General features: G+C 41.4%; 1 long non-coding RNA gene across 1 annotated transcript in view; it reads right to left on the bottom strand.

Moving 5' to 3' along the window:
• LOC309554860 overlaps positions 1–22313 on the bottom strand; it is a 165069-nt gene extending 142756 nt beyond the window's left edge. Inside the window, exon 1 of the long non-coding RNA XR_014225244.1 lies at positions 22193–22313. This is a non-coding gene — a long non-coding RNA (uncharacterized lncRNA). The remainder of the gene's footprint in view (positions 1–22192) is intronic.
• Positions 22314–23975: the final 1662 nt, after the last annotated feature.

The raw sequence follows: 23975 nt of genomic DNA, 5'->3' as shown, positions 1-23975 counted from the left end.
CGGCCTTTTTGAATACTGGCAGTTTTTTAAATTTGGCGCCGTTACCCGCCGAGTAACCAGGAAGTGGCGTCATGACGTCGCTTGAGGGTTAATACATTGAAGACCCGATCAAATCTGAATCCAACTTTGTTCGGGACTCCAACCAGTCGGCGGGCATGCCGGCTGGTTGCTCGGGTCTCCCAGTGAGACAGGAGACCCGGGCAGAGCCGTGGAAAGCAGTGGGGGGGGGGGACATCCCCTCCCGCTTGATGGGATAATGGCTAAGCGGCTCCTGAGCCGCACGGGCTTCATCTTCTGAAAGCTGACCACCGGCTCTAAAGAACGGTACCAGGTTGATACCTACAGCTGCATATCATACCTATACAACCACTTCTCCGAGCCGACGTACGGGTACATCGATTTGCAGGAAGTGGTTAACTTTCCTGTACTTCAAAATAGGTTTTGATTGAATAAAACTTTCTTAATCCAATGCTAACCATTAAAGTGGTTTGAAAAGCCTTAACAATTTTTTTACCCTAATGCATTCCCTGCATTAAAAGTATGGTTTTGTTTTGTTTTTTGCAGAATCATACTTAACTAAGTGGATGTAGCATCAGTCCAATGCTGCATCTGTCCCCTGGCACCTCTAACACTGAGGACTGTACTTCTCCTTTAAGGTAAACAATGTCCCAGTAATTGTATCACCCCCTCACCCACCCTATACTTACAAGTCCTATTTCAATCCAGTGCTGCGCCCACCTGCAGTGACCTTTCTCCTGTCTCTGCTCACAGAGGCAGCATCGGGAGCCATTGGCTGCTGTCAATTACATCCTGTGAGCAGGGAGTGGTGGGGAGGGGTCGAACCAAGCTGCACTGTGTGTGTCAATGGTTACACGCAACCCAGCTAGGGAGTGAAGCCATAGTTGAGCCCCTACAGCAAGTAGCTTGCTATGGGGGCACACAAAGAGGAGGAACAAAGAGCACCAGCAGCCAACCCCAGAAGAGGAGGTTCGGGCCGCTCTGTGCAATACCATTACACAGAGCAGGTATATATACCATGTTTGTTATTCCCCCCCCCCCCCCAAAAAAAAAAATAGCCTTTACAAATGCTGTAAGGAGTGCACTGAAGACCCAACTCCATTTCCAAGGCTCCTATTAATGAATGATTGAGAAAGCTGAGGCATCCTCAGAGGATTGTTTGATCCCAGATGTTTAGGATAGTTTTCTTTGTGCCTCTTCTCTGGTACATGAACAGTTCACAAGGTATGGATTAAAGATAGTGGTGATATCACTGTAGGTCAATGGGGCTATATTCTCAAAGCAAGCATACTGGTGACTCTTAATGAGAACAAAAATAATCACATTCCTTTTCTTATGCTGGATAAGTAGACACTGGAAGAACCTTTTGTGGCAAATGTAACCATTCTGCTATGTTTCCTGCATACAGTTATACTGTAAAATTGTTTTCATTAATGGGATCCCACCACCATGGTTTTTGGCATAGGTTTCTGGCACCAAATATTGTGTTCAGCAATGCTGCTAATCAGAAACTCATCAATAACTCTTCACATGACTTCACCAATTACATCTTTACTGACTTGTAACCTCACCAAAATTTCCTTTTAGTCTTCCCTCAACATTGGTGTTAAATACAAAAACATTTTATTATGTTGTAGCTTACCAGTTTTCAGATATGGTGGTGTTTTTTTTTTTTCAGGCATTTTTCCTTTATTTTTACCTGTTTTTTTACTAAGAGTAAGTCTGTTACTTTCAACTTAATAATATATTATATATATTATATAATATATTATATATTCCTATATAATAATAATAATAATAACTTCCTTTACCCACTCTCCAGTAAAAGTGGAAGCTTTTGTTCATTTCTGTAAAATCTTTATCCCAAAAGGAAAAGATAAAACCAGTTGCTGCAACTTTCTAAAAATTGTTGGCTGGAGATCAATTTGACTTTGTTAGTCAAGCCCATCTAAATCTGCTAGTGCAGGAAACACTACCCTCTACCCATTGTTGATGTCCAAGGGTGTCTCTGTTGCTCCTTGATCCAGAGCAAAGACACCCCTAAGACAGGAAGTGTGTTATTGGCCAGATCACCAGGAGAAAACCTTTAAGATAACTGTACTGTAAAAGTACTATTGTCCATAAAATGTGGTCCCCCCCCCCCCCCCACTGCCAGAAACCTTCCCATCTCTGTTAGTTAACTTTCAGGATCTACAGAGACCTGCTCTGTAAAGCCTGGCGGGAATACTGGAACTTTTTGCCTCTCAAAAGAAGGTGTCCTGGCCAGTGCATATGCCGCAGAATTCACATCCATTCCTATGGAAAGTCTGTTGAGGACCGCAATTATTGGCTTTTCAGTAGGAATAACTTATGGATAAACACAGCCTGGCTGTGAAATTTTCTATGGGATAATACGATTGATTCAATTTGTGATGAAATCTCCATTCTACAGGTATCTCCCCCACTTAACACCACATGTCAACAGGTACAATCAACACTCCCCTTATTCAACCCTGCTACTTCAGACAAGGTTGTGAAACTCATTTCATACCCCCACCTGTCCCCTAGACCCTGTTCCCTCTCAAAAACTACAATCACCCTCTGACTCTATCCTACAGTCTCTAACCAACATCTTCAATCTCTTCCTCACTACTGGCATCTTCCCCAACTCTCTAAAACATGTGTGTAAAACACAAGGCCTGTGGGCCGAATCAGGCCCTCCAGGCCATTTTATGTGGCCCTCGCACCCCTCCTGCAGCTGCAGGAGAGTTCCAGCCCTCCTTGTGTCCTCCTCTAGACCGTGCACTTTCTGCTTCCCAGCAATGCCCTAAATTCTTCTCAGCAGCTGTGCAAAGTAAGGGGGGTGTACTATGATGTAAGGGAGGGTGTGGAGCTTTTGACTTCTGATGGTGGGGGGTCTCTTGACATCTGAGGTAAGAGGGGGTGGGGTGCTGTGGACATCTAGTCTTACAGATTAAACCGGCCCTTTGAGGGTAATCACAATGATGATGCGGCCCGCAAAGAAATTGAGTTTGACACCCCAGCTCTAAAACATGCACTAGTCACCCCTATACTTAAAAAAGCTGTCCTTGGACTCCACCAATCTTAACAAACTATGCCCTATCTATTTGCTCTCCTTTTCCTCTAAACTCCTTGAATGCCACGCCTACAATCAACTGAGTGATCACTTCATTAAGAATAACCTTCTTGGTCCCTTTCAGTCTGGATCTCGCCCTCAACACTCCACAGAAATTGCTCTTTTAAAAAACACAAATTACTCCCTAACAGCAAAAATCAATGGACACTATTCTGCACTCCTACTTCTGGACCTTTTGGATGCCTTTGATATAGTTGACCTCCTCCTCAAAAGACTTTACTCCTTTGGTCTCTGTGACTGTGCTCCCGCCACACCTTCAGTGTCACTTGCAATTCTACTTCCAATACACCTCTTCCTTTCTCCATCGGGGTCCCCCAAGGTTCTGCTCTTGGACCTTTCCCAATTTATAATCTACACCTCCTCCCCAGGTCGTTTCTACACTGATGACACCCAACTCTATCTCTCCATCCCTCAGCTCACTCCATCAGTCTCCTCATGCATCACTAACTTAGTAACAGACAAATCTGTCTGGATGTCACATAACTTCCTCAAACTCAACTTGTCCAAAATCGAGCTCATAATATTTCCACCGGGGAGCTAGGTGTTATCCTGAACTCTAAACTCTCCTTTCTGTCACACATCCAATCACTTTCTAAAGTGTGCCGCCTCAACCTCTGCAACATCTCCAAAATACGTCCCTTTCTAACCAATGAAAGCACAAAGCCTGATTAACTCCCTGGTTATCTCTCGCCTTGACTACTGCAACTCTTTCCTCATTGTCTTACCTTTAAATAGGTTATCCCCCTTTCAGTCCATCATGAATGCTGCAGCAAGACTCATTCACCTTACAAACCGCTCAACGTCTGCTACTTCTCTCTGCCTATCCCTCCATTGGCTGCCACTCACCCAGCAAACTAAATTCAAAATACTAACAATAACTTGCAGAGCCATCCACAACTCAGCCCCCATCTACTTCGCAAACCTAGTCTCAAAATACCAACCAAATCGTCCTCTTCGTTCCTCCCAAGATCTCCTGCTCTCTAGCTGCCTCATCACCTCCTCTCACACTCGCCTCCAGGACTCCTCTCCCATCCTTTGGAATTCCCTATCCCAATCTGTCCGACTATCTCCTACTCTATCCTTTTTTAGGTGATCCCTGAAAGGTGATCGCTTACAATCACTTTAACCAAATGCCAAGTTTACTCCTTTACACCTTAACCATCAAACATAATCATGTAAAACTAATATAACCTTAACCCAATCCTCCCCTAACCTTAACCCCTAATCTAAACTTCAATCCCTACATATAAGAATAACATTTCATTTTTTTTTCTAATAATCTTTTTATATGTAGGAAATATTTTAAGTGGTTCTAAAGCCCTAAGGTTTTCTACCTTAATGGATATGCAAGATATGCATAATGTGAAAAACCTTCTCTGCTACAGTCGCCCCCCTAGACCCCCCCCTTTTTTTTTTACCTGAGCCCAATCTGATCCAGCGATGTGCATGAGCGCAGCAGCTCCCGCCACTGTCTATCTCATCATTTGACAGATTGATCACAGCAGGATCGATTGGCTCCTGCTGCTGTAAATTAAATTTGGTGACACAGGAGCAGGTAGTGGGGCCGAGTCCTGTTGTCTGTGTCAATGGATGCAGCGGCAAGACTTGGTAGCGAACCCATACGAGTGCCTCCGGGGAAAGCAGTTATCCCTGGAGGCACCGGATGAAGAGGAGGCCCTGGAGCGCCAGTCGCAGACCACAGAAGAAGAGGATCATGGCTGCTCTGTGCAACACCATTACACAGAGCAGGTAAGTATTGGCATGTTTGTTATATTAAAAAAAAAAATGAAGCTTTACAACCACTTTAACCTGTAAGCCATGCATGCTTTTTAGTTTCAGTTGCCAAAGTTGTGAATTGTATTTATTATAGCAGGTCTTATTTAATATCCAGTGCATCACATTTCCCCATGGATAACAGAGGGGTTAATTATTGTCAAGGGCCCAGAAAGAGCCTGGAAGCACAGGGAGCACACCCAAGGGTTCTTAATGAGCTCAGCCAGGTGATTGCCAGACCATTATTCTTGATCTTTAAGGATAGTTTACAGACAGGTATGGTGCCAGCTGATTGGAAAAAAGCCAACGTGGTACCAATATTTAAAAAGGGGCCGAGATATATCCCGGGTAACTATAGGCCGGTCAGCCTAACATCAGTAGTCTGCAAAATTTTGGAGGGGATGATAAGGGACCACATACAAGACTTTAGTAATGAAAACGGTATTATAAGTAGTAATCAGCATGGATTCATGAAAAATCGTTCATGCCAAACCAATCTATTAACCTTCTACGATGAAGTGAGCTGCCACCTAGATAAAGGTAAGCCTGTGGATGTGGTGTATCTGGACTTTGCAAAGGCCTTTGACACTGTTCCCCACAAACGCTTACTGTACAAACTAAGGAAGATAGGTATGGACCATAAGGTGAGTACCTGGATAGAGAACTGGCTCCAGGGGAGAGTCCAGAGGGTGGTGATTAATGGGGAGTACTCTGATTGGGTGGGTGTGGAAAGTGGGGTCCCCCAGGGTTCTGTCCTGGGACCAATCCTGTTTAATTTATTCATAAATGATCTAGAGGATGGGATATCTAGCACAATCTCAGTATTTGCAGATGATACTAAATTAGGCATGCCAATATCTTCTATGCAGGATGTGGAAATCTTGCAAGCAGACCTGAACAAAATAACGGGGTGGGCAGCTACATGGCAGATGAGATTTAATGTAGAAAAATGTAAAGTAATGCACTTGGGGGCCAGAAACCAGAAAGCAAGCTACTCACTAGGGGGGGAACCTCTGGGTGAGTCTAGGATGGAAAGGGACCTGGGGGTACTGGTAGACAACAGGCTTGGAAGTGGCATGCAATGCCAAGCCGCTGCAAGCAAAGCCAACAGAATACTGGGTTGTATAAAAAAGGGGATTCACTCCAGAAATAAAGAGATTATTCTTCCACTCTACAAGACTCTGGTCCGGCCACATCTGGAGTATGCTGTCCAGTTCTGGGCACCGGTCCTCAGGAAGGATGTGCTGGAACTGGAGAAAGTCCAGAGAAGGGCAACAAAAATAATTAGGGGAATGGAGGACATCAGCTATGAGGAAAGACTACAAGCACTGAACCTATTCTCTCTGGAGAAGAGACGATTGAGGGGGGATATGATATCAATGTACAAATACTGTACTGGCGACCCTAGCATAAGGAACAAACTATTCAGAGAGAGGAGATACAATAAGACACGTGGCCACTCACTAAAACTTGAGGAAAGGCGGTTTAACCTTAAAGTGCGTAAGGGGTTCTTCACTGTAAGAGCGGTAAGGATGTGGAATTCTCTTCCGCAAGCAGTCGTATCAGCGGGGAGCATTGATAGTTTCAAAAAACTATTGGATGGACACCTTAAAGACCACAACATACAGGGGTATACAATGTACGGTTAAAAGCAAACACACACACACATCATAGGTTGAACTGGATGGACTTGTGTCTTTTTTCAGCCTCACTAACTATGTAACTATGTAACTGTCTGGCTCCTGGATTTGTAGAAATAGTACCAGGCAAATACAATTGGATCAAATGTTGTAAAGGTATTTATCCAGGTCATGATGTAGCTAAAAGTAGTTAGTTAGATTCAGCTGGGCTTGTTCTGTAACGCCACCACTCATCCAAGTGGTCTTCTCTAAGTTCTGTTGACTGTGACTATCTACTCCTACTTGTACAATATTTTAGTTTTGAAACCTCAATTCATTTTCTATGAAACCAATTAGAATTTTGTATCACTAAAGAAATGATCAAAGAGCTTGATATTATTCTCTCAATGGTTTGTTATGGGGCACTGTCATAAAGCTGTGGCCCTAATTAACATATAGTGTGGTCAATGGTCCAGTATGCACTGCCACACTAAAATGGAAACTGTAAGGGCTTTCTTGTTACTTGGAAGCAATTGTATGCATCTTGATGCTGCAGCCTGAGCACCGACCCTCAGTTCCACATTCATTTCACTATGCGGTAGAGCTAGGGTGAGATTTGCATCTTATCCTTAAGGACCCATTCACACCTATCAGTAGCAGTGCATTGTGGTAATGCATAGCTAGCTATAGGGCAAACCCGAGCAAGCTCCCCCGTGAGCCACTGCTCTCTATGTTCGTTTAAACACATTCCTGGCTCAGTTCCAGCCCTGCCCTCTCCTCATTGGCTTACTGGCTGTGATTGACAATAGCAGGAGCCAATGGCTACTGCTGCTGTCTCAGCCAGTGAGGAGGGAGATGCCCGGGAGACCCAAGGCTCTTGTTCACATCGCTGGATCGAGATGGGGCTCAGGTAAGTTTTATGGGGGGGGGGGCGCTGCTGCACACAGAAGGTTTTTTACTTTAATGCATAGAACCACTTTACAACCACTTTAAGTGTGTATTATGAGCTTTAGCTATGGGGCTAAAGCTCAGATTATCAAGGCTGCAATATCCTTAAAGTGACAGTAAAGTCTCATTTTTTTTTTTTTTTTTTTTATTAACAAACATGTTATACTTACTTGCTCACTGTTCTGTGTTCAGTGATTTTGCATAGAGCAGCCCAGATCCTCCTCTTCTCGGGTCCCTCGCCGGAGCTCCTGGTCCCTACCTCCTGCCGAGTGCCCCCACAGCAAGCAGCTTTCTATAGGGGCACATGAGTCAAGCTGCTGCTCTGTGTGTCCCTTCAGACACGGAGCCGTGGCTCGACCCCGCCCCTTTTCTCTTTTCATTGGCTCACTGACTTTGACTGACAGCAGCGGGAGCTAATGGTGCCCACTCAGTGGTGTATTTAGGTTTTGTGCTGCCCTAGGCCGGACTAAACTCGAGCACCCCCTAATTTACCTATGACCCACCCCTTCCTGTCAAGGCCACACCCTTTCCTGTTTCAGACCCGCCCTGTCATCTGTAAACCACACCCCTTCCTCTTTAGGCCCCACCTCTTCCTCTCTGTACATTAAAAGTGGGTACAAAGTGCCTACTTGTATATTTTGTTGTTTTGTATGGGTACGTTGGTTTGTGGGAGCGCTCCTGGGGGGCCCCCACTCGGCAGCGGGGATGCCAATCCACGGGACCAGCGGCCGCAATTGCCACCGGGCACCCGCGATCATTCCCCACAGAGAGAAGGACGGTCGGATGTTGTAAACACAGCAGAGCGCCTGTGATCCTTCTATTTAGAATCACAGGTCTCTATGTTAATTTCACAAGCCCCTCCCCCATACAGTTAGAAAACACCCCCTAGGCTCACACTTAACCCTTTGATCACCCCCAGGTTAACCCCTTCCCTGCCAGTGTCATTATTACAGTAACAGTGCATATTTTTAGCACCGATTACTGTAGTAATGTCACTGATCCCCCCAAAAGTGTCAAAAATGTCAGTTAGGGGTCCGATCTGCCCGCCGCAATGTTGCAGTCCCGCTAAAAATCGCAGATCACCGCCATTACTAGTAAAAAATAAATACAACATAAATCTTTCCCCCAGTTTGTAGACATGGTATAGGAGATGCAGGGGTTGCGGGCATAGTGCAGGGGCTGCAGACATGGTATAGGAGATGCAGGGGTTGTGGGCATAGTACAGGAGATATGGTGCTGCGGGCATGGTACACTCGATGCAGGGCTGTGTGAGCAGCATGGTACACTCGATGCAGGGCTGTGTGAGCAGCATGGTACACTCAATGCAGGGCTGTGTGGGCAGCATGGTACACTAGATGCAGAGCTGTGTGGGCAGCATGGTACACTCAATGCAGGGCTGTGTGGGCAGCATGGTACACTAGATGCAGGGCTGTGTGGGCAGCATGGTACACTCAATGCAGGGCTGTGTGAGCAGCATGGTACACTCGATGCAGGGCTGTGTGAGCAGCATGGTACACTCAATGCAGGGCTGTGTGGGCAGCATGGTACACTCGATGCAGGGCTGTGTGAGCAGCATGGTATACTCAATGCAGGGCTGTGTGGGCAGCATGGTACACGAGATTCAGTGCTGCGAGCATGCCATGGTACAGGAGAATCTCCTGTACCATGCCCGCAGCACCTGCTGTGGAGGAGTCTCACTTACCTTGAGACGCCTTCCATTTAAAAATGGCGCCGCCCGGCGCCATTACGTCACCACGCATGCGCCGCCTACCCGGAAATAGCCGAGCGTGTTCGGCTTTCCGAGCGGCGGCGGCGCATGCGCAGTGCACATGTCGGGCCGGCCGCGGCCATTTTTTTTTTTTTAGGTTTTAGCGGCAGATCGGGGGTTTCTTTTCATGCGGGGGCGGCCTTTTTGCCGCCCCCCACAAAGTGCCGCCCTAGGCCTAGGCCTTGTCGGCCTCGGCAGCGGGGATGCCAATCCACGGGACCAGCGGCCGCAATTGCCACCGGGCACCCGCGATCATTCCCCACAGAGAGAAGGACGGTCGGATGTTGTAAACACAGCAGAGCGCCTGTGATCCTTCTATTTAGAATCACAGGTCTCTATGTTAATTTCACAAGCCCCTCCCCCATACAGTTAGAAAACACCCCCTAGGCTCACACTTAACCCTTTGATCACCCCCAGGTTAACCCCTTCCCTGCCAGTGTCATTATTACAGTAACAGTGCATATTTTTAGCACCGATTACTGTAGTAATGTCACTGATCCCCCCAAAAGTGTCAAAAATGTCAGTTAGGGGTCCGATCTGCCCGCCGCAATGTTGCAGTCCCGCTAAAAAACGCAGATCACCGCCATTACTAGTAAAAAATAAATACAACATAAATCTTTCCCCCAGTTTGTAGACATGGTATAGGAGATGCAGGGGTTGCGGGCATAGTGCAGGGGCTGCAGACATGGTATAGGAGATGCAGGGGTTGTGGGCATAGTACAGGAGATATGGTGCTGCGGGCATGGTACACTCGATGCAGGGCTGTGTGAGCAGCATGGTACACTCGATGCAGGGCTGTGTGAGCAGCATGGTACACTCAATGCAGGGCTGTGTGGGCAGCATGGTACACTAGATGCAGAGCTGTGTGGGCAGCATGGTACACTCAATGCAGGGCTGTGTGGGCAGCATGGTACACTAGATGCAGGGCTGTGTGGGCAGCATGGTACACTCAATGCAGGGCTGTGTGAGCAGCATGGTACACTCGATGCAGGGCTGTGTGAGCAGCATGGTACACTCAATGCAGGGCTGTGTGGGCAGCATGGTACACTCGATGCAGGGCTGTGTGAGCAGCATGGTATACTCAATGCAGGGCTGTGTGGGCAGCATGGTACACGAGATTCAGTGCTGCGAGCATGCCATGGTACAGGAGAATCTCCTGTACCATGCCCGCAGCACCTGCTGTGGAGGAGTCTCACTTACCTTGAGACGCCTTCCATTTAAAAATGGCGCCGCCCGGCGCCATTACGTCACCACGCATGCGCCGCCTACCCGGAAATAGCCGAGCGTGTTCGGCTTTCCGAGCGGCGGCGGCGCATGCGCAGTGCACATGTCGGGCCGGCCGCGGCCATTTTTTTTTTTTTAGGTTTTAGCGGCAGATCGGGGGTTTCTTTTCATGCGGGGGCGGCTTTTTTGCCGCCCCCCACAAAGTGCCGCCCTAGGCCTAGGCCTTGTCGGCCTAGGCCTAAATACAGCAGTGTGCCCACTGCTGTCTCATCCAATGAGGAGGGATAGTCCGGACAGCCGAGTCTCTCATGCAACATCACTGGACCGAGATGGCTCAGGTAAGAATTAGGGGGACTGCTGTACACAGAAGGTTTTTTATGTTAATGCATAGAATGCATTAAGAATAAAAACCTTCTGTTTTTAGAACCACTTTAGGTGCTCAATATTGTTAAAAAATGCTAAAATGACATACAATAACACTTGATGAGAGGCCATTTGAGCATACCTTATCTCTTGCCACATGACGCATATGTGCGGAGACAAAGAGGGTGGGCTTTAATGCCAAGATGCCGCACATATGCTTCCATGTACGGTCACAGAGCACTGCGCCCTGAGCCCACCCAGTTGTGTGACAATAGCGAATAAATATTCTCTATTGTCAAACGGATTCTCCTCCTGGCCAATCAGGAAGCGGGTCCTGAGACCTGTTTCCCGATTGGCTGAAAGGAGAAGCCATGCCATTGGCCAAGGAGGAGGAGGAGATGCAGGAGACTGAGGGGGAAGCCGCCGCTGCTGCTGCCTACCCTCCACATGTTCAGGGTGAGTGAGCCGGCGACCGAGGGGGGGGTTATGGTGTGCGGGCTGGTGTGGTCCGGGGGGGTATGGTGTGGTCCGTCCGCCGCCCCATGGAACGGTTAAACGGTCATTGACAGCTCTCAGTCTCTATTCATAATTGGGAGTCACCAGTCTTGTGGCCACATTAACAGCCAATCACTATTTAACCCTTCCCAAGTGATTTTGCAGCTAGATAAAACGGGGGGGGGGGGGTGGGGGCAACAGCTGTTTAGATTAGCCTGGAAAACACGTAAGAAGGATAATAGAGCTCCATCTAATGGGTAGAAATCATAAATTATTACAACTCTTATCTAATGTTTATTTTTAAAAAAATAATATAATATAATAATAATATATAATAATAGTCCCAAACACAAATAAATAAACTGTAGTAAAAAACATTGTGCATTCATTTCTTTTTACAGAAGTATAAAGAGATCATTAATTACTAGGTGCATTTAACTTGTATTACATACTGTAAATTAAACTACTCTCATGTTCACAATAAAGATTAACAGGCAAGTGCGTCATGATACAAATACACACAGTAATAGTTCAAGTGTGTGCTGTAATAAGCAAGTAACCCAGTAAATGTCATTAGTAGAAATCCTTATTAACACTGCCAGGTGTGCACAGGGCTGGTCTGATTTGTACACTATTAGTGCCGGTTCACACATATGTGATGTCAGACATCGCATGTGATTCGCTCTGCACTGCTGTGCAAATCACATGCGATGTCTGTGCGATGCGAATTCCGCCATGCTGAATGGCACATTTACTGGCCCTTTCCCCCGCTCTCCATCCTGAAACATCCCCCGCAGTAGAGCCTGACACCCGCGATCGCTCCCCGCTGGGAGAGAAGGACGGTCGGCTGTTGTAAACACAGCTGACCGTTCTTCTCCTTGTAATGATCATAGAGCTCATGTGATCCTTCTATATAGGATCACATGTCTCTGTGGTCTTTTCAGAAGCCACGCCCCCCAACAGTTAGAATCACTCCCCTAGGGTCATATTTAACTCCTTGATCACCTATACTGTTAACCCCTTCCCTGCCAGTGTCATTATTACAGTAACAGTGCATATTTTTAGCACTGATTACTGTAGTAATGTCATTGGTACCCCCAAAAGTGTCAAAAATGTCAGTTAGGGGTCCGATCTGTCCGCTGCAATGTCGCAGTCCCACAAAAAAATCGCAGATCGCCGCCGTTACTAGTAAAAAAAAAAAAAAACATTAAAAATGACATAAATCTTTCCTATAGTTAGTAGACGAGATAACTTTTGTGCAAACCAATCAAAATACGCTTATTGTGATTTCTTTTACCAAAAATATGTAGCAGAAAACAAATTGGCCTAAAATGTTAAAAAAGTTTGATTTTGTAATTTTTTTTGAGAATGTCATGTAGCAGAATGTGAAAAATATTGTTGTTTTTTTTCAAAATTGTTGCTTTTTTTATGTTTATAGCGCAAAAAATAAAAATCACACAGGTGATCAAATACCACCAAAAGAAAGCTCTATTTGTGGGGGAAAAAAGACGTCAATTCTATTTGGATATAGTGTCGCACGACCGTGCAATTGGCCGTTAAAATAACGCAGTGCTGAATCACAAAATAGAGTCTGGTCATTAAGGAGGCAAATCCTTCCAGTCTAATATATGGAAGCTTACCAATTCTTAGATGTGGTGGTAGCATTATTTTTTTTAGGCAATTTTTTCATTTATTTTCACCTCGTGATCTGGCCAGTAAGTCTGGTATTTTTCTATAATAGTGTTTTTTTTTTTATTTTTTTTATTGAGTTTTAAATAATATAACATATAGTACGCCCACACAGGGGTCAAGTCATGGACACTGAAATACGCAGACCACAGTCTGTGTTAAGTAAAGATAATTTTATGTCTCAGAACAGGAAAAAATAATACTGTTCAATTACCTGTACACTGGCAACCACCTTAGAGGTCGGAAACATAAAATTAGGGATCAACCAATTTGGGGTGAGCTGCCCTATGCGTCTGTATAACTAGAAGAACGGTGTACCTAAGACCAGTTGAGAGAAAGTAGAGAGAAGAAAGAGAGAGGGAGGAAGATGGGGAGGCGAAGGAGGGGAGTGCAGGTGCATCTCCCATAGACTCTGGTCAGGAAAGCCAAAAAGAAAAGAAAATAATAAGGCTCCCAAACTAGAGGGGTGAAAGGATGGCAATGCATAACTGGTCCATGGTTCCCAGATTTTACATAATTTAGATTGCATGTCTTTGAAGGTACTGGAGTATTTCTTGTTAGCCAACATCACATTTTTTGCGGTCCCTTGCTGCCTGGAAGGGAACCAAGGTTTTTTTTCCAGGTTTTGGCTATCGATTGTTAACCCGCTAGAAACAAGCACATGGCCAATTTCTGTTGAGAGGTATGAAAGCCAGGGAAAGGAGCTATTCGGACATCCCCAAGTACAAGATAGAATACATTTTGAAGAAGGCCAAAGCCCGACTAACTTCAGGCAGGACCACCAAACATGGACCATGTCCCCACATTGCCTCTGAAACACCTATCACTATAATTGGCATTGGCTTGGACAATTTGAGCAGGGACCTAGTACCACCTAAAAAGGACTACTTTATAAGTGGCTTCCAAAACTGAGGTGTTAAAATTCATAGGCGTTGTTAAGTCACAATTCCACTGAGAAACATAGGATGGGGGAGTTGATGAGCTTCTCGTTAAGGCAAAAGGTACTTGAAGTGAGATAAGCTTGGGGGCACCTGGGGAGTTAGGATGGGCGTGCTCAAGGGAGTTGTTGTAAATAGAAAGGAACTCAATTTCAACAAGGACATTAACCAAAGTCACAACTGTAGATGTGGAAAAAATTCTGAATTAAGTGCTTGGTGATGGTCCTGATAAGAGGTCCAGGTAGGGAAGGACCATCAGGTCAGAAAGTGACAAAGAGTGAAGCCGTGTGATGACCACCATCTAAAGGACCCCACAAATTCCTCCAAGGGGGAAAGAAAGTGTTATTGGAGATAGGTAGCAGAGGCAGAAACGGGGACATAAGTTTGCTCAAGAAATGGACTGTGGGTCATCAAGTGGCTAAGGGAGGGTGGATGTGCATTGAAAGGGAGTCACAACAAATCCATTATAGGGACAGAGCCACAGTTTGGTATTTCCAAGATTACCCATAAGAGAACTTCTAATGCTGGCCATACACTAGCTGAAAAATCGTTTGAAAATCTGTCATTTTTCGTCCAGTTAATGGGCACAAATAGAAAATCAGTTTTAACTTTTCAGAGCTGAAAAATCGAAGGAACAGTTTGGAAAATTCTGCCGAATGAATGATAAATTGAAAGGTTAAAGTGTTTCTCGCCCAAACTGTTTGCACTAGGCATATGTGACAAAATGAACGTAAAACGAATTCATTTATGTCCATTGAGCAATTTATCGATCAACATTCAGTCACAACATGATGGCACGATTGTCTGCTCTCACGGCCGAGTTTTCATTTTTTGAAAATGAGTTTGAATGTCTGGCTTGTTTGCACAGTAATAGAATTTGTGTTTGGACCACCTTATAGCTTTATTTGCTCTATCAGTGAGAACCAGGTCTAGTTCATAAGTCTGCTACTTTTCAACTTCTTTTACTTGACCAAGCTGTCCAGCAAAAATGGGAGTTAAAAGGTTGAAAAAAACTATTTAGGGGTGCTTGTTCATTTGTTATTTAAGTCCATCTAAATCTGTTAGAGCTTCCAACATTACCCTCACCCCAGACTGACAATGCTACTGTCCAAAGGAGTCATTAATGCTCCTCCATCCAGAATGGAGACACCCCAAGACAGGAAGTGTGTAACTGGCCAGATCAGCAATTAAAAATCAAGAGGGAAAAAAGCCTAAAAATAAAACAAATGCAGCCACCGCATTTAAGAATTAATAAGCTGCAATATATTACATATTTTGTTTTAGGTTTAATACCTCTTTAATTAGAAGTGACCCATAGGGAAAACAGGACAACCTCAAAATAAAATCCACTAATACAGGGGTCTTCAAACTAAGGCCCTCCAGTTGTTCAGGAACTACAATTCCCTTCATGCCTAGTCATGCCTGGAAATGTCAGAGTTGTACAATGCCTCATGGGTGTGTAGTTCCGCAACAGCTGGAGGGCCATAGTTTGGGGATCCCTGCACTAATACATTGAGCACAATGACATTTTAAAGGTTTTTTTATGTTCCAGTCTGAATCTGTCTTCATGATCTTTTGAAGAGCTCTTACCTATAGGGTTGAATTCAGGGATAATGAACTTCAGGTATGACAAGCAGGGTGCAAAACACACTAAAGTATCCTAAAAAAAAAAAAAATTCCAAAAAAGTAAAATGCTGTATTTGGGTGTGCTTTGTGCAAGTTGATATTTCATTAAGCCTTCACATTAAAAAAAAATCTCACCCATTAATAGTTTTGCCTCTTGTTATTTGTGCCTATCACAACAGCATAGTGCATGTCTCAGAACAGTCACATTTAATGCCGCTTTGGGCTTTTTGACAAGTGCATGCTGGCCTCAGGGTGCTAAAGTTTCCTATGGTTCCTCCTACCACTCATACCTCCTACCTCCCTCCTACCACAGCTTACAATATTGGGGGCTATATATGTCTATGCCCTTTGTTGTGGAAGCAGAAGTAGCAGGAAGTTAGATAAATCCTAATGGAAGAAAATTAGCAATCACCTTCATTCTCTTATTTTCCACAAGAAAAACTGAACATTTAATCTTATTAACTGCTAGTGTGAACCCCTCCAGTCATCATAAATCAGTCTCAGTAGGGTTGATTGACTATGGAAATGTAGGCTGTTCACTTAGCAAAGTGTATGTTCTCTTTGTAAAGTGTTTGTTCTCTTTCCAAAGTGAATGTTAGTAAATAAGGTGTTCACTTTGAGTAGCCAATCATATGTGACAAAAATGAAAAAAATAATAAATTTTTGCTAGCTTGTGAGTGGTTCTTCAAAGTGAACACAACGTTCCTTTAATCACTATCGTTCACTTTGATGGGTAATTCAAAACCTCTATGTCTTTAATAAATCAACCCCAGTGTATCTGTATATAACTTTGTTGAAAGGGCTAGTAGCAGAGACAGCCATATTTTAATGTACTGTACTGTTTAAGATTTGATCCAATGGCTGGTCTACAGCCACGAACAATGAACTACACCCACTATCTCACATTTAAGCTTTGTACTTAAATTGAAGGCAGCTCTACACCACACAGTGCTATATTCCAAAGGGAGGTGCCGTTACTCCTTACACTATCCCAATGATAATAAAACGATTGACCCTACCTAAATCTGAACACTAAAACCAAATATGATGTTACACATATTCTGTTTTTTCTACAGATTGGACTTTCTCACTCACATTGTATAATTGCACAGCCCAGTGTGCTAAGAAGCCAGCTTAACCTTCATTTTGCAGGAACATTAGCCCATTCAGTAAAGAGAATCCAACCTGGTCAGAAAACCATTTCCCCAAACCAGTCAGCCTGCACTATGTTCTGATGTCTATGGTTCTCAACAGCCATCTAAGTTGAGTTGTTACCTAGTTCGGTTGGTACCTTGAGATCTTTAATATATTGTCCGCACCATGTCAGAATCATGTTGGTACCCTCTGGCATAATCCTTAAAGTGAATGTAAATGATTACCTTATAAAACAACCAATTCAGTTTAAAACAGAAATAAAAGACAAAACATTTGTGTAGAGATTATTATAAATAATAAATAATAGGCATTATAAATACGTTTTTCCCCTTTTTTTATAAGTGGGTACCTTCTCTCTGCTCCCAGCTGCATAAGAGCTGTGGGGTGGAGAAGCAGCAGCACACCATTCTTCCCAGTGAAAGGCTGTGCTGGGGGGGGGGGGGGGGTGGTGTCAAGATGAGTCTGATCATTGGAGGAGAGCAGGCTGAGTTCCCAGCACAGCTAGAGAACTGGCCACGGGTTGATCTTCTGCTTAGTGTGAATAGTTTCTTAATAGGAAAGCAGAGGGGTTGGCAGGGACACCAGAGATTTCATACAAAGAGAGCAATACAAAGAGATCAGGATACTTTCTCATACAAGTACATGGTACAGCAGGCACATATCAGGGAATAGGAAATGTTGGGGGTAACAAATTCTTTAAGTATTAACATAATGCCAAATGCCCCCCCCCTTTTTTTCTTTTTTTACAGACTAATAATTATTATCTACCTTTCAAGTGAGTAGCGCTGCTTTTTAATGTGGGTAAAGGTATGTATTGGTATGTAATGAGTGATTATGTGGTCCCTCTAATGGCGCTTTTCCACTGCATGGTACGGCTTGGTTTGGCGCTTTTCCACTGCATGGTACCGCATGGTACGTGTTAGAACGGTTTGGTATGGTTTGGTACAGAGGCGCTTTTCCACTACATGGTACAGCTCATTACGGCTCGCTTAAACAGTACCACCTCAGTTGGGGTTGCAAGCGGGCCGTACCGATACCATATCCCACAATCTTTTGCATGCAGCCTTGATTGTTTGTCACTACTAGCCACTGATTGGTCAGAGAATCATTGTAATCCCACCCACTTACTACTTTAGTGGAAAAGCAAACCGAGCTGAGTAGAGCCTATACAGTGCTGAAACGTGCCGACTTGTACCACGCAGTGGAAAAGCAACCTGAGCTGAGCTGGGCCAAGCAGTGCCGAGTGGAGCCGAGCCGGTACTTGCAGTGGAAAAGTGCCATCAGACAGCCTTCCATGGAACCCTAGGTTTCCACCAGAGGTTGCTAGGGGTTCCTTGAGCAATTTCTTCCTTTCAGAAAAGTGACCACTCTCTCCAATGATCTTTTTAGTTATGTGTAAGGGAACTTCTTACCTCCAACCAAGATAAAGGGCCCTTCCCTACTGGCCACTAATTAAAGGGGACACTTCACTGACCACCAATGTGGGGGAGCACTTCCGTTTTCATTGTCTGTATTTTTTTTTGGCCATTCGTTTTATCACTATTGTTTTCATCAAAATGGCATTCACAACTGTATTATTAACACTAAAAATAATTTATTAGCATGGGCTCCTTGAGACCTGAACATTATTTTAAGGGTCCCACTATGTTAAAGAGGTTGAGAAATGTTGCTCTAAGATGTGCAAGCCTAAAGCATGAAGTTTGAAACATTGTAGAGGTTCTTGGGCTGGTTATAGCAGTGTTTATTCTCACTAGGACTCTTGATCATGGAGCCAAGGCATGCCTGAACTAACATGTACATATTTATGTTTCTTGTAAATAATGTATCTCATGCCCCAGTGTGCCCAACAGGAAAATATGACCAAATATAACTTTTGGGAAACAATCAGTAGGTGTGGAGAATCATACTTTATATCAATTTGTTTTTACAGTTTTCATTCCATTGAGTTTAGGCTGACATGCAAATGATTTCAATTTAAAGAAAGACTTTAGTCACACAATATATTTAAAATAGTGATATAGTTCATAATAATTTAAAAAAAAACAGAAGCACATAAAGCCAAGCAAAGGAGTCAGAACAAAACATTGCATAATAAATTTGTTTTACTGTCATTTAACAGAAATAAAATAAATTACCATTCTGACAAAAATACCTATTCACCAAAGAACGTCCTTTCAAAAAACGTATAAATTTACATTACAATGCTTATACTAATAAGGATATTTGCAGATGCTGTATAAAGGAAACAGAGAGGCAACTATTGTATGCCTTTAATTTATTTTTAAAAATGGCTGTTTTTAATAGCGCTACAAACAGATAAGAATTGCCATTACTTTGGCATTGTAATTCAGCTCTTCAGTATTCTAGATGTCCTTGGCATTTCTTGCCTTAGTTCTGAGAAAATGGAGGTGGTAAATACAACTTCCAGTAATTGTTTAGCAATGCCTGCCTGTGCCATGCAATTCTCAACCCAATAATCAAGACATTTCAAGGGGAGTTATCACTTTATTACAATGTTATGTTAATTAAATGCAGCAGCGTCACTTTACCTTGACATTTTCCGGGGATTAAAATAAAAGCTGCACTGAGTGCTGTGTGCAATATTAGCATGTATATTCCAACTACTTGCATCCATATCTTTTGCTATAACCTTTCCAACAAAGATTTACTTGTTACAGAGAAATAGGTATTTATGTATAAGATGTTATACATTACCCAGTGCTATCAGATTTACACAGTATTGTCATAAAGTAAAAGGTGAGAGTTGGGTTAATGCAGATTAAAATCAAATATGATTGATGTATAAAGATGCTTTTTGCTGTTCTGGTAATTTTAATATTTTCTTAAGGCTTTGGATTTCATTTAACCACAATGTTTGATTTTTACAATAATTTTATGTTATTATTTTAAAAAGTAGTGCAAAAGTTGTTAATCTGATGTCTTCTATTGAAGTTTGTAATTTTAATTACCAGTATGTTAAAGGATTTATGTATGTAAACAAGCGTTTATTCTCCTGTTTGTATTATAGAAATAAAGATAAAACAAAATTGTATTATATCAGTTTAGACAAACTCAGTTATAATGGACAATATCCATTTTTGCCCTTAGCCTGAAAAATCTGTACAAAATATAATTTGTCTAAATAAAAACTTCCTATCTTTATTATATCACCTCAAAGTCTTTAGGAGGGTCTTTATTTAAGGCAGTAAAATCTATATTGGCCTAGTAAATATGTCTCTGTCATAGACAGCCAGCCAGTATTCTCTAGACTTCACTAAAAATATGTACAATAAAATGTTTAATTAAATTAAATTAAATTAAATGTGTAAAGTAGGCACACTATAACTTGTTTCGTTTAAAACATCCAGTATTTATTATAATCACCCCATGAAGGAAGTAAAATCTACATTGGCCTAGCAAATCTGTCTTTGTCATAGACAACCAACCAAACCTGGCTGGCTGTGAGAGGCAAACATAGGATAAAGATCATTCCTTTAAAAAAAAAAAAAAATCACCTAAGGATAAAGGTAAGCATTTTAAAATATACTGCAGGATTGTAAAAGCAAATTCTAGTAACAATTGGCCTAAGCTGTTCATTTCTCAATGTATTTGTCACCAGCTGTTCATAATGAATGTAAAATAGGAGGTTTTTAAAATAGAAAAAAAAAAAAAAAAACAATAATATGCATTTCCCTCTGTATTCAAATTCAGCTGATGAATTGTATTGTGTAGGTTGTAGTATGTCTTTATTTTTTATTTTCCTTCCTTTTATTTTTTTCTTTATTCTATTTGCATAGTGACTTTAATACCACAGTTTATTGATTCAAACTTCCACTTTATCATTATTTTTAAGGAAACTATAGATCAGGAATGGCCATTGTTATAGCCAAAGAAACCTTCTAAGTGAACTCTCAAATTTGAATGAGGTCTTAAAGTGAGATTTCAAGTATGAGTGTGTCTTAAATGTTCCCTTTTCTTCCTTTCATTTTTTTCCCTTGTTTCATTTGTATTGACTTTAAAATTAAAGTTTATTGCTTCCAACTTCCACCTTATTTTTATTTAAAGGAAACTACATCAAGAATGAACATTTTCATTGTCAAAGCCAACGAGACCTTTTAAGTGAGGTCTTTAATATGAGTGAGGTCTTAAATATGAGTATGAGTCTTTAATTTTCCTTCTCTTTCCTTTCATTTTTTATTTTGTTTAATTTGTATAGTGCCTTTAATACCACAGTTTATTGATTCCATCTTTATTTAAAGGAAACTACATCAAGAATGAACATTTTCATTCTCAAAGCCAAAGAGACCTTCTAAGTGAGGTCTTTAATATGAGTGAGGTCCTAAATATGAGTATGAGTCTTTAATTTTCCTTCTCCTTCCTTTAATTTTTTCTTTTGTTTAATTTGTATAGTGCCGTTAATATCACAGTTTATTGATTCCATCTTTATTTAAAGGAAACTACATCAAGAATGAACATTTTCATTATCAAAGCCAACGAGACCTTCTAAGTGAGGTCTTTAATATGAGCGAGGTCTTAAATATGAGTATGAGTCTTTAATTTTCCTTCTCTTTCCTTTCATTTTTTATTTTGTTTAATTTGTATAGTGCCATTAATATCACAGTTTATTGATTCCATCTTTATTTAAAGGAAACTACATCAAGAATGAACCTTTGTCATTGTCACAGCCAAAGAGACCTTCTAAGTGAGGTCTTTATTATGAGCGAGGTCTTAAATATGAGTATGAGTCTTTAATTGTCCTTCTCCTTCCTTTCATTTTTTCTTTTGTTTCATTTGTGTAGTGACTTTAATACCACAGTTTATTGATTCCATCTTTATTTCAAGGAAACTACATCAAGAATGAACCTTTGTCATTGTCACAGCCAATGAGACTTTCCAAGTGAGGTCTCAAAAACAAGTGAGGTCTCGAATAAGAGTATGAGTCTTTATTTCTCCTTTTTCTTCCTTTCATTTTTTTCTTTTTGCTTCATTTGTATAGTAATTTTAATGGAAACTAGATAAAGAATAAACATGTTTGGCATAGCCAATGAGACCTTACAAGTGAGGTCTCAAAGTGAGGTCTCAAATATAAGTGAGGTCTCAGAGTGAGGTCTCAAATACAAGTATGAGTCTTTTTTTCTTTTCCATCCTTTTTTATTTTTTTTTCTTTATTCCATTTATATAGTGACTATAATATCACAGTTTATTGATTCCAACTTTCACTTTCTCTTTATTTATAGGAAACGAAATCAAGAATGAATATTTTCATTGTCATAGCCCATGAGAACTTCCAAATGGGCTGTGTGTATGTGTCTGAAATGATACTTATCTGTGTATGTGTGTGTATAAATTAGATTTATTTTCACATGTACAAACATATTGCAGAGTTTTTTTTTTTTTTTTTACTTTAACTTTCTTAAGTAGTTGTTAAAAGAGCACAGACCTTAGAAGTGTTTTCTCCAAAGAAAACAGGTTGTAATTTCTTCTCTTGACAGTCTCTCATCTTATTCTTGCTAGATGTTTTTCTCTTGGGCAGTGTCTTTGCGCTCAGCCTAGAAAAATCTGTAAAGGTAGAATGAATACACTCGTATGTTGAGTCACGTTGTGGCGTTTTGGGAATTTTACTAAATGTTTTGATAATACAGACATTGTAAAAGAAGGAATATCTCTAAGGGCGAACAATTCTTGCCTGCTAGATTGTTACCATCACCTAATGAAATTCTTTTGATAAAAATTAACAGAAGAACATTATTATTCCTTTTGTCCATATGAATTAGTTGAAAAAAATAGAAGCTGCCAGACTAAATTGTGTCAACAGTTTCATTAAAGTTTTATGCATAATAAGGAATGTGTTACATATAGTCTCTCTTTCCTGTCCTTCTCATGAGATTATGTATTCATGCTAATGGCATTAGGATTGTGCTTATTAGGTTATGATCCAGCACATCACATTATTGTTAACAGGTGATTTTGACGTCAGTGGCATCTCAGCATGATCACAAACTACTACAACCCTGCACATGTCCACCAATATACAATATCTTGGGTACACAACTCTAATAGTGGTATTTTTTTTTCTTTAAATGATGGTGGAGGTAGCTAGGATCAAAGTGGGGATCAAGTGGGGATCAAAGGAAAGTCAATTTACAAAAATTTACATTAACTCAAAAATCTTTTGTAATTTTAGCCTAATGGATGTAAGCATAATATAAATTTTTATAAAGATGGGTCTGTTAGGCAGCAAAAAGGCATGTTGAACTTTGAGTGTATTTTATGTATTATTATGCAAGTCTGAGGTTAAACTTCCCCCTTACAACGTAAAAAAAAAAAAAAAAAGAAAGAAAGGAAAAAAAACAACATACACCCAACATTCTTTGGAATAAACCTTTGCTCTTAGGGAATAACAAATTACATTTTCAGAAGCAAAAAAAGAAATATTCAGAAAATGGTCACCATCATGACTTTCACTTGAAAACAAAGCAATATTTTTTAAATAACCTGCTTTTCTGCAGTAAATTTACATTGCATTCTGCCTTTTGAATGAAAATAGAGTAAAGGGAAGAAAAGTTGTATACTGTTCAGCTGTATGTGAATCTAGCTTGGTAAATGTAAAAAGGGGCTTAAAAGAAAATATTGACGTCCTGCAAATAAAATAAATTAGGAAATTAAAACAAGCAAAATAATGAACATAAGCTAGCATTTTCACTAACTTTACTTTTGTTTTGTCAGAATTTTTAAAATTCTAGAACAATGGATGTTGATTGGCTTTAGACTCCATTGAATCACACCAATGAATCAGCATAATGAGAAATACAATGTAGTTGCACTGCACATGTAGTTAAAATTATTTTTCAATTTCCAGCATTTTGTCTAAGCAATTTTCTAAAATATAATAGTGAGATCAACATACATGTACTACACTACTGTTCATGATATGAACATTCAGATGTTACTATTCAAAACAGGTAAAACTATACTATATGTTTTAAAGGACTATTAGATGGGCACCTTAAAGACCACAACATACAGGGGTATACAATGTACGGTTAACAGCAAACACACACACACACATCATAGGTTGAACTGGATGGACGGATGTCTTTTTTCAACCTCACTAACTATGTAAAGGAAATTAAAAACTTTAAAATTATTGTTTTATTTTTTTTTCTCTTTACAATACTCTGATATTATTTTTATGTATCAAAGATATCGCTAAATATATCAAA

This window comes from Pelophylax lessonae (genome assembly GCF_965119305.1).
Source record: "Pelophylax lessonae genome assembly, chromosome: 4".
Classification (NCBI taxonomy): domain Eukaryota; kingdom Metazoa; phylum Chordata; class Amphibia; order Anura; family Ranidae; genus Pelophylax; species Pelophylax lessonae.
The sequence above is the reverse complement of the archived record's forward strand: the minus strand, read 5'-3'. Positions and strand labels throughout refer to the sequence as shown.